Genomic DNA, 8988 nt, shown 5'->3' with positions numbered 1-8988 from the left:
GAAAGAAGACCAAGTTTGTGATTACAGCATTTTCCATCTTACCATTCCTGGTTCTCTTAATTTGTTTTTGTGGATTTGAGTTGCCGTCTTGTGTCATTTCCTTGGGCTTTCCCAAGTGGTAAGGAGTCTGCCTGCAATGTGGGAGACGTGGCTTCAATCCTTGGGTCTGGAAGATCCCCTGGAGAAGGAAATGGTAACCCACCCCAGTATTCTGGCCTGGAGAATCCCATGGACAAAGGAACCTGGTGTGCTACATAGTCCATGGGGTTGTATAGAGTTGGACATGACTGAGTGACTTTCACTTTCCTGGTGGTGCTAGTGGTAAAGAACTTGCCTGCCAATGCAGGAGACATAAGAGACTCAGTTTCCATTCCTGGATGGGGAAGATCCCCTGGAGGAGGGCATGGCAACCCACTCTAGTATTCTTGCCTGGAGAATCCCATGGGCTGAGGAGCCTGGTGGGCTACAGTCCATGGGTTTGCAAAGAGTTGGACATGACCAAAGCGACTTAGCACGCACACATCTCATCTTCTTACTTTGATGTAGCCTTGCTCAGACACCTCCTTTGTTCTATTATTGGGAAATATACTGTATTTCTATATGATTTTGGCCCAACGATACATTAAGTACATTTGTTTCATACAACCGTTTTTGAAATTAGTTACTAAAAAAGAGAAGAAAGAAGAAAAATGCTTTTACAGTATCTTTCATAATTATATAATTAACGTTGCTGGTGCTTTTTGTCTTTTCATGTAGATTAGAATTACTGCCTGGATTGGTTGCTTTCAGTCTGAAGAACTTCTTTCCTGAAAGGCAGATCTACTAGCAGTGAGGTCACTCAATTTTTGTTCATCTAGGAATGGTGTTACTCTGCTTTCCCGTTTGAAGGCTACTTTTGCTGTGTGTAGGATTGTCGTTTGATATGGTTTGGGTTTTTTGTTGTTGTTGTTAGGAGGGGTTTTGAGAACTTTGGATGTCTTCCCACTGCGTTCTGGCTTCTGTTGTTTCTGATGAGAAGTAGCTGTTAATCTTTTTGAGATTTCCTTGTGATAAGCTGTTTTTCGGTTGCTGCTTTGAAGAGAATCTCTGTCTTTTTCAGCATTTTTACTAAACTGTACCTGGGAGTGGCCCTCTCTGCTTTGATCCTGCGTGGAGTTTATGGAGATTTCTGAATGAGCAGATTTACATTTTTCATTACATTTGGAGACTTTGCAGCCATTATTGCTTTGAACCTTTTCCTGCTCTCCCCTGTCTCTGTTCTTCTTCTGGGGCTCCCATCGTGTGTACCCTGGGACACTGGGTGCTGTTCTGCGTACTTCCGCGGCTCTGTTCATTTCTTTCGCTGTGTTTTAGTTGCACTCATCTGAGGTTAGATTTCCTCATGCTGAGCTGGAAATGAGGCCATAGGAAGAGACCTGTGGTTCACATGCCATAGACTCTTGCTCTTCTTGCTGAATTTTGGTAGATTTTCTTAAATTTTCTTCACTTGCCTTTAGGACAATTTTTAGAGACTTTACACTTTTATAATTTTCACCATTTAGGCTTGTTACACTAAGAAATGGGTCTGTAGAGCTCTTCACAATGCCATTTGGAAAGCAGAATTCTTACAATATACTTTTTTATAAATTTATTTTCTGAATTGTAAGTATAGTATGCATGGGCCTCCCGAGTGGCTCAGCGGTAAAGAACCTGCTTGCCAAAGCAGGAGACACGAGTTCCATCCTTGGGTCAGGAAGATCCTCTGGAGAAGGAAATGGGGACCCACTCCACTATTCTTGCCTGGAAAATCCTATGGACAGAGGAGCCTACGGTAGGCTGCATATAGACATATACTGATAGCAGGCTACAATATATGAGGTTGCAAAAGAGTTGGCCTAGACAACTTAGTGACTGAACAGCAACATAGCGTGCGTAACATGAAATTTACCATTCATACCATCTGTAAGTGTCCAGTTCAGGGGCACTGAGGACACCTCAGCACAATGATGTAACCATCACTGCGCACACCTCCAGAACGTTGTTCATCTTGCAAAACAAACGCTATGCCCATTACACAATAACCCCTCAGTCTTTGCTCCCTTTAACCCCTGGTAACTGCCCTTCTGGAGAAAGCAATGGCACCTCACTCCAGTACTCTGCCTGGAAAATCCCATGGATGGAGGAGCCTGGAAGGCTGCAGCCCATGGAGTCTCTGAGGGTTGGACACGACCGAGCGACTTCACGTTACTTTTCATTTTCATGCATTGGAGAAGGAAATGGCAACCCACTCCAGTGTCCTTGCCTGGAGAATCCCAGGGACGGGGGAGCCTGGTGGGCTGCCGTCTCTGGGGTCGCACAGAGTCGGACATGACTGAAGTGACTCAGCAGCAGCAGCAGCAACTGCCCTTCTGCTTCCTGTCTCAATGTATTTGACTATGCTAGATGACTCATATGAGTGAAATAATGTAATTTATGTTCTTTTGCCTCTACTAATTTCACCTTACAGCAGCTTAAACAATTTAAAGGTTTTTAAAAAAATTACTTTTTTTTTTTTTTTTAGGAATGAACCAACTTTTAAAGGTTGAATCTGCATACCTAAAGCAATGAAATGATGACAAATGTCAAGGGTCTCCACTTCCGCTCTAACATTCAGACACAGTGATAATTGAGAAATATCTCCCATGAAGTTTCTTATCTTCCTTCCTCATTTTTTGAACTCTGGGTTACTTTTCAAATTTGCAAATTGCTGCTAGGCACATGCTAGCATTAAGTACATTACCATTCCTCAGAACAAATGTCACAGTGAATACAAAACCTGTCCTCTTACCTAGAACATATGGCTGTAACAACAGTAATAATTTTTCATGAACCAGAGTGAACAGTTTGGCTTGTGCCTTTTTTATGAATTCAATCTGTTCTGGTCCCCAGCTTGTAGTATGTCTCTTTCTCTCTGAATGGCTCTCAAAAATGAGATGACAATCTGTAGATGTTTCCCTTTACCACCAAGGGTCCTAATCTTTTGGAAGACATGGGAACAGATGAAAGTGTTTGGTTCTGGGAATGGAAATTACAGATGGATAGAATCCCATTACAATGAGCTTCGCTGGCATTTTCTGTTGAGCAATTAGCTTTGTCCGAGAAGAGGCTTCCTGCCATGTCCAGAAGGAAATGCATAAGGCAAGGTGGGTTTTTATTTATTCCAGGAAAGCAAATACTCTTTATTTCTAGCTTCTTTAAATTCCAGGTAAATGCATTCTTTTGCCAAGAGGATTATTTTTCACACGGCGGAGACTCTGTGTGTGTGTGTGTGTGTGTGTGTGTGTGTGTGCATAGTATGAATCACTCATCTTGTGACTGGAATATAAATGTAACTAAATAAAAGGTGCATTAGAGGTACTTACTTGTTCCATTAATTTGTTTTATACATATTTTAAAAATCCAATTAAGTTTTAAAAGTAGAAGCTACAAGCCATAATGTTGCATGACATAGATGCTATCAATGATATAATAACTCACCGAAAGCAAGCTTTTGTCAAAATAACACAAAAGCAGTAAAAACCACCTCCTGTCTCTTAGTTGGGTGGATGCTGTCAGTAGTCACAAGTAAGCACAAATGCAAGGAAAAATACTAAGAAAGACCTGTTTTCTAGAACTTACCAAAATATTGAGGCACACCTCTTTTCTGTGGGTGCTCTCAGACCTTTTAGAATAGAGCACGTCGAAACACCACCCGTTATTCTGTGTACTTCTGTTACTAGTTTTTCCCAGTCTCTAAAATGTTGTGTACTACTACTCTGATGCGCCAGGAACGCATGGTTTATTCCTCTAGTTGACAGAATCTTGTTTCAGACCTTCAGTCTTTCAGACTCTTCATGGAGAGGAGGAAGGGCTTGCCAATGCGTGCTTTCTCTTCCGGTTTAAATCCACTTCTCCAGGCAGAGGCTCAGGTGTTCGGAGTGCTTCTCCTTGCTTTTTCCTCCTGCAGATGCTGGGCGTGTAGACAAGCCTCAGTGCCCTCCTGGTGGTCAGGAGAGGAGGCCGCAAGTCCTCAAGCTGAGGTCCTCGTGCCGCCCGCGGAGACTGCGCCGACTTCAGGGTTGGCGGCCCCCTCGCCCGCTGCCTGAGCGCGGCCGCGGCCCCTGACGACCCCTGCGGTCGATGAGTGTGTGCGCTCTTCTGTGGTCAGGGCGCTCCTGTCGTCCCTGGCTGCCTCGATCCTGCTCCGATCTTGCTGCCTTTGTTTCCACCTGCGGCCTTTGCTGCCTCCCTTCTCTCCTTCCTTTCCTTCCTTCTCCCTCCTCGCTCCCTCTTTCCCTTCTGTCTTCTCCTCCGCGAGTATTTGTTGATTGCCATGTGTCAGGCAGCTAGTCATTAGGCGCGTGGAGCCCAGGACTGACACTAAGACCCCTGATTCCTTGGAGCCTACATTTACGTGGACGGGATCAGACAATAAACAACAAGCGGTGAATCAAGTAGAATGTTCAAAGGTGATGAGGGCAGTGGGAAAAAGAAATGAAAAATTAAAGCAGGGTAGATGAGACCAGGAAGGGCAGTGAAGTGAAACAGGGACTTCTTTGGCCGTCCAGTGACTAAGACTGCAAGTTCCCAATGCAGGGGGCCCAGGTTCAAGCCCTGGTTGGGGAATTAGATCCCACAGGCCACAATGAACAAAGATCCTGTGTCCCTCAGCTAAGACTTGGCAGGGCCAAATAAATAAATAAATAAAATATTGTTTTAAAAAGCAGATGCAGTTTTTAAAAACAGTAGTAAAACCATGGTTGGAAGAGGTGGGGACAGCCAGGTTTTGTGGTACCCAAAGCTTGTAAAGTTGAAGCGGGGGATCCACCTTAAGAAACAAATGCAAAATTGGGAATTAAAACTTGGTCCCCAAAGTGAATATTTATGGAATGAGAAAAGGTTACAAGAAATTATAGTCACATCGGAGTTATAGGTCCCTATCTCTTGATGAAGCCAATTACCAGAAATGTTGACATAGAAATACTGCTGCTGCTGCTGCTGCTGCTAAGTCGCTTCAGTCGTGTCCGACTCTGTGCAACCCCATAGACGGCAGCCCACCAGGCTCCCCCGTCCCTGGGATTCTCCAGGCACTGTCATTTTCATAGAAATACTATCTAATTGTAAATCCACATCCTTTTCTCCACACTCAAAGACTACCAGCAGTTTCCAGCCCACACAGGGGATTGTGCGAGTGATGTGCTGGGCGACTTAAACGTCACTAGCCTCACACATCACTCCACCTCTGCAGGTGTGTCCAACTGAGAAGGAAATATTTGTCCAGGACTTGAAGGAGAGGAGTGCGTACGCCAAGGACATAGAAATCTGCAAAAGACTGCTCCAGAAAGAGGAAACAGCCAGAGCAAATTCCATAACAGTCTCCATCTGTGCCGCCTGGCTGTTTTGCTCACAAGCACTTTTGCAAGCACTGGGATGGCAAGGATGGAGGCTGGCTAACATCAGCTGGATGAGCCGTACCATCTGCCTGCTTGTTTAATGCCTTGCTTGTGGCAGAAGCTCTCTGATAGACACCATCGTGCCATGGAAAGATTCTCGCGCTTTGTGTCCACTTCTGTAGGTTAATCCATATGTCTCTTCACTAGACCTCCTTGCCCCTTCCAGACCTACCTTCCTGATGCCCATAACAGACGTGCCAAAACCATTCACCACTGCCCAAGAGTCCATATACATACTTACCTTGAGCCAGTTCTCTCTCGATATAGAGGGACCACTAGGTACAGTGCCCATTGCTTTGCCCAGTGCAATCGCTGCCACCCAGGGGCACCTCTGAGTGGATTTGCAGGGTAGTAGCTGTCCACTGTAGCTCACTTCAGCATACCCCATTGACTCATCTTTGAACCAGGCCTTTTTTTTTTTTTGGCTGCACTGGGTCTTGTTGCAGCTTGCGGGCTTTCTCTAGTTGCGGAGCATGGGCTCTGGAGCGAGGGTGAGGCGTGCGGGCTTGGTTGCCCTGCAGCATGTGGGGCCTTAGTTCCCATCCAGGGATCAAAGCCGCATCCCCTGCACTGGAAGGCAAATTCTCGACCACTGGACCACCAGGAAAGTCCCTGGCCATTTGAAAAATTCTCAGTGAACTGGACATAGGTGCGAGATGAGAGAGAGTTGATGGCATATGTATTCATGTTCTAGGGCTGTTGTAAAGAATATTGCAAACCAAGTGGCTTAAAACAGCAGAAGTTGTGTGCTGTACATCAGTGTCTGGCGATGGTGAGAATAGAGACTGAAATGCACACTTATTTTGGGGGCTGCCTCTACCCAAAGGGAGGCCCTTTTTCTAGTTGCACAAAAGCTAGCAGAGGTTCCATGGGAGAAGTTTATGGTGTGCTGTTGCCATGTAATTCAGCCCTGTTTTATCAAAGGCAGAGCCAAGGTTAAGGTGATTTGAAGGTTAAAAGATTTTATACCTTTCACATCCCAATTACTGTGTATCTTCGGGAGTCACAGTGGGATCCAAGAAACAAAGCAATATATCCAAGTCAAAAATTAGAAAGAAATTTGGAAGATAAAATTCAGTTCAGTAGCTCAGTCGTGTCCGACCCTTTGCGACCCCATGTACCGCAGCACGCCAGGCCTCCCTGTCCATCACCAACTCCCGGAGTTTACTCAAACTCATGTCTGTTGAGTCGGTGATGCCATCTAACCATCTCATCCTCTGTCGTCTCCTTCTCCTCCTGCTTTTAATCTTTCCCAACATCAGGGTCTTTTCAAATGTATCACTAGCAGCCAGGAAATTCTTTATTATGTATTTGTCTAACAAAAAATAAAAACAAATTCCAAAGCACATCTTGAAAATGGAAGAGGAAGTACCTGAAAAATTCCCAGTGTATTATAGCTGGCAAATGAGAATAATTTGTAGAAATCATCATTACTAGTTACATATGTATGTACATTTTATGATGTTTCCTTAATTGATTGCTATTTCTTACCTAATATTTATTATTTTATAGATAGAAAATTACTCAGAGGGGTCTCAGTATTTATTGTTTTGTTTTTCTGAACATAAAAATTCATAAGACTTCCATAAGTTTGGGTACAATCGTTGCCTCCACAATTCTTTTTTTTTTCCCTATAAGGTTTTAAGTTATTCAACTATGTATCTTCTGCTGTGGACCTTTTCAGGATCCTAACTTTCCTGTTCAAGAAGATAATATTGTAGATCGTGTATTATTTATGTGGGCTTTTTTGTCAGTGGCAGTTACAATGTGGTTCATGTCTCAAAACTGATTCCCTTTTTCCCTGTATAGATCAAAATTCCACTTACTCTTTGACATTTTTTCACTCCTAATTTTGAAGATTCTTCTTTTACAATATCTCTTGCAAGTATGGCTTTCTGCTTCCCCAATGTCACCACCCTCATTGATACTTAGATTCTTGCAATAGCCTCCTAACCAGTCTTCCTAACTTCAACATCTACTCTTTCCCATCTAACCCCTATACTGCTCTTAGATTGTTTTTCCCCAAACCCTCCTTTCATCATGTCATTCCCCTGGCCAAAATTTTCAGTAGTGCCCCATCATCTCTAGGAGCACTCTCAAAACTCATTTGATTGTGTACATATTAGTAAAGGTATTTTGAGCATGCGCCCCAAATATATACATATGTATGTATATTTACTTATAAATTATACATCAGTACTCACGTCTGTTCATCTACTTAATGTTAACTAAGCTTAACTTTACAATTTTTTAAATAAAAATAATTAGAAATGAAGTTATAATATTTTTCTCCTGGCATCCCAGAGGAACGTTTAGTGCAGCTCACTTTGGGTAATGATGTGTAAGTAGAATATTTTAAAAAATCGGAGATGGGGAAGTGAGTGCTATCCCACTGTCCGTGGTGCTGAACTATGATCGCTATTACCGCATAATTGTTTATATCTTTCGACCTACAGATACTGGGGGTTCCTGTCTATTTCCCCCCTTATTTTTGAAACAAAAGGAAATGTTTTAGGCTATCATCTCAATAACATTCTAGTTCCTGACAGAAATTCCAGAGGAGTAAAGTAAACATTCTCTTTCCTCCATATTGAGGAACAAAGTTATCATTTTTTTCCTTGGAAAGATGCAGACTGACATTAAAAAGAAATGGAGGGTTTAAGTAAGTCTCCATATTAGCTGAATAATTGCACTTTTCTGTTGAAAAAAACAAAGACACGGAAGATGTTGAAAGAAGATTCTAACACTGATGTTTTCTTAATTTTATAGCTTCATAACCGAGAATGATTGAAAACAGGAGAAAGAATTGCTGTCAAAGATTATACAGTACAATGGAGTTGTACAGTGGGGCTCAAGAATATAAATGTTAGCAGGTACATGAATACTTCTGTGACTGTTGGCTATTAGAAACAAGACTGTAAATTTCTGCCTTGAGGAAGATTCTGATGATCTATAAAATGTCAACTGATGTTGTCACAAATCAGTGGTTCATATGAAACTCATAAAGATTATAGAACCTGCAGCACTTGTTATATAAATGATGAAAGAGTATTTCCTCTCTAAATCTCCAGCTAGCTACAGTTCAGCTGAATGCAAATTAGAAAGCTTAAGAGAGATCCAAAGTGTTGAAAAATAGTTAGGTTTCTCATAAAAGTAAAAATATACTGAGAAATTAGAAAAACAGAACAATATCTGTTATTAATGGTTCTACTGTAATGCCACTAGAGAATTTATAACCATTATAGCAACTTCTAGTAGACCATTTTAAAACTTACTTTTCCCTTTCTAATTGCAGCAAATCTCTGGCCACTTGATAATGAGAAAAACTAGTGTTTGAGTGTGGATATCACCATCAGTGTTCGACTTCAATACTGACTATAATACTTGAATGACTCAATGCATTGAAACTCTTTTTTGATGAAAGTTTTAAATGTATATTTCCATTTAATAAATATTTGTTTGAGAATGTTATGTGCCAAGCCATGTGGATATAGAGATTAAAAAGAGACTGATATTTAGGATACCAGACCACCTTACC

General features: G+C 42.2%; 1 long non-coding RNA gene across 1 annotated transcript; it reads left to right on the top strand.

Annotated features, from left to right (window-relative positions):
* Window positions 1–2543: 2543 nt before the first annotated feature.
* LOC113885028 lies at window positions 2544–8988 on the top strand. Its single transcript, XR_003509104.1, has 3 exons — window positions 2544–3161; window positions 8220–8323; window positions 8746–8988. It is a non-coding gene; the product is annotated as an uncharacterized LOC113885028 (long non-coding RNA).

This window comes from Bos indicus x Bos taurus, chromosome 27 (genome assembly GCF_003369695.1).
Source record: "Bos indicus x Bos taurus breed Angus x Brahman F1 hybrid chromosome 27, Bos_hybrid_MaternalHap_v2.0, whole genome shotgun sequence".
Taxonomy (NCBI): domain Eukaryota; kingdom Metazoa; phylum Chordata; class Mammalia; order Artiodactyla; family Bovidae; genus Bos; species Bos indicus x Bos taurus.
This window is presented reverse-complemented; position numbering and strand designations above follow the sequence as displayed.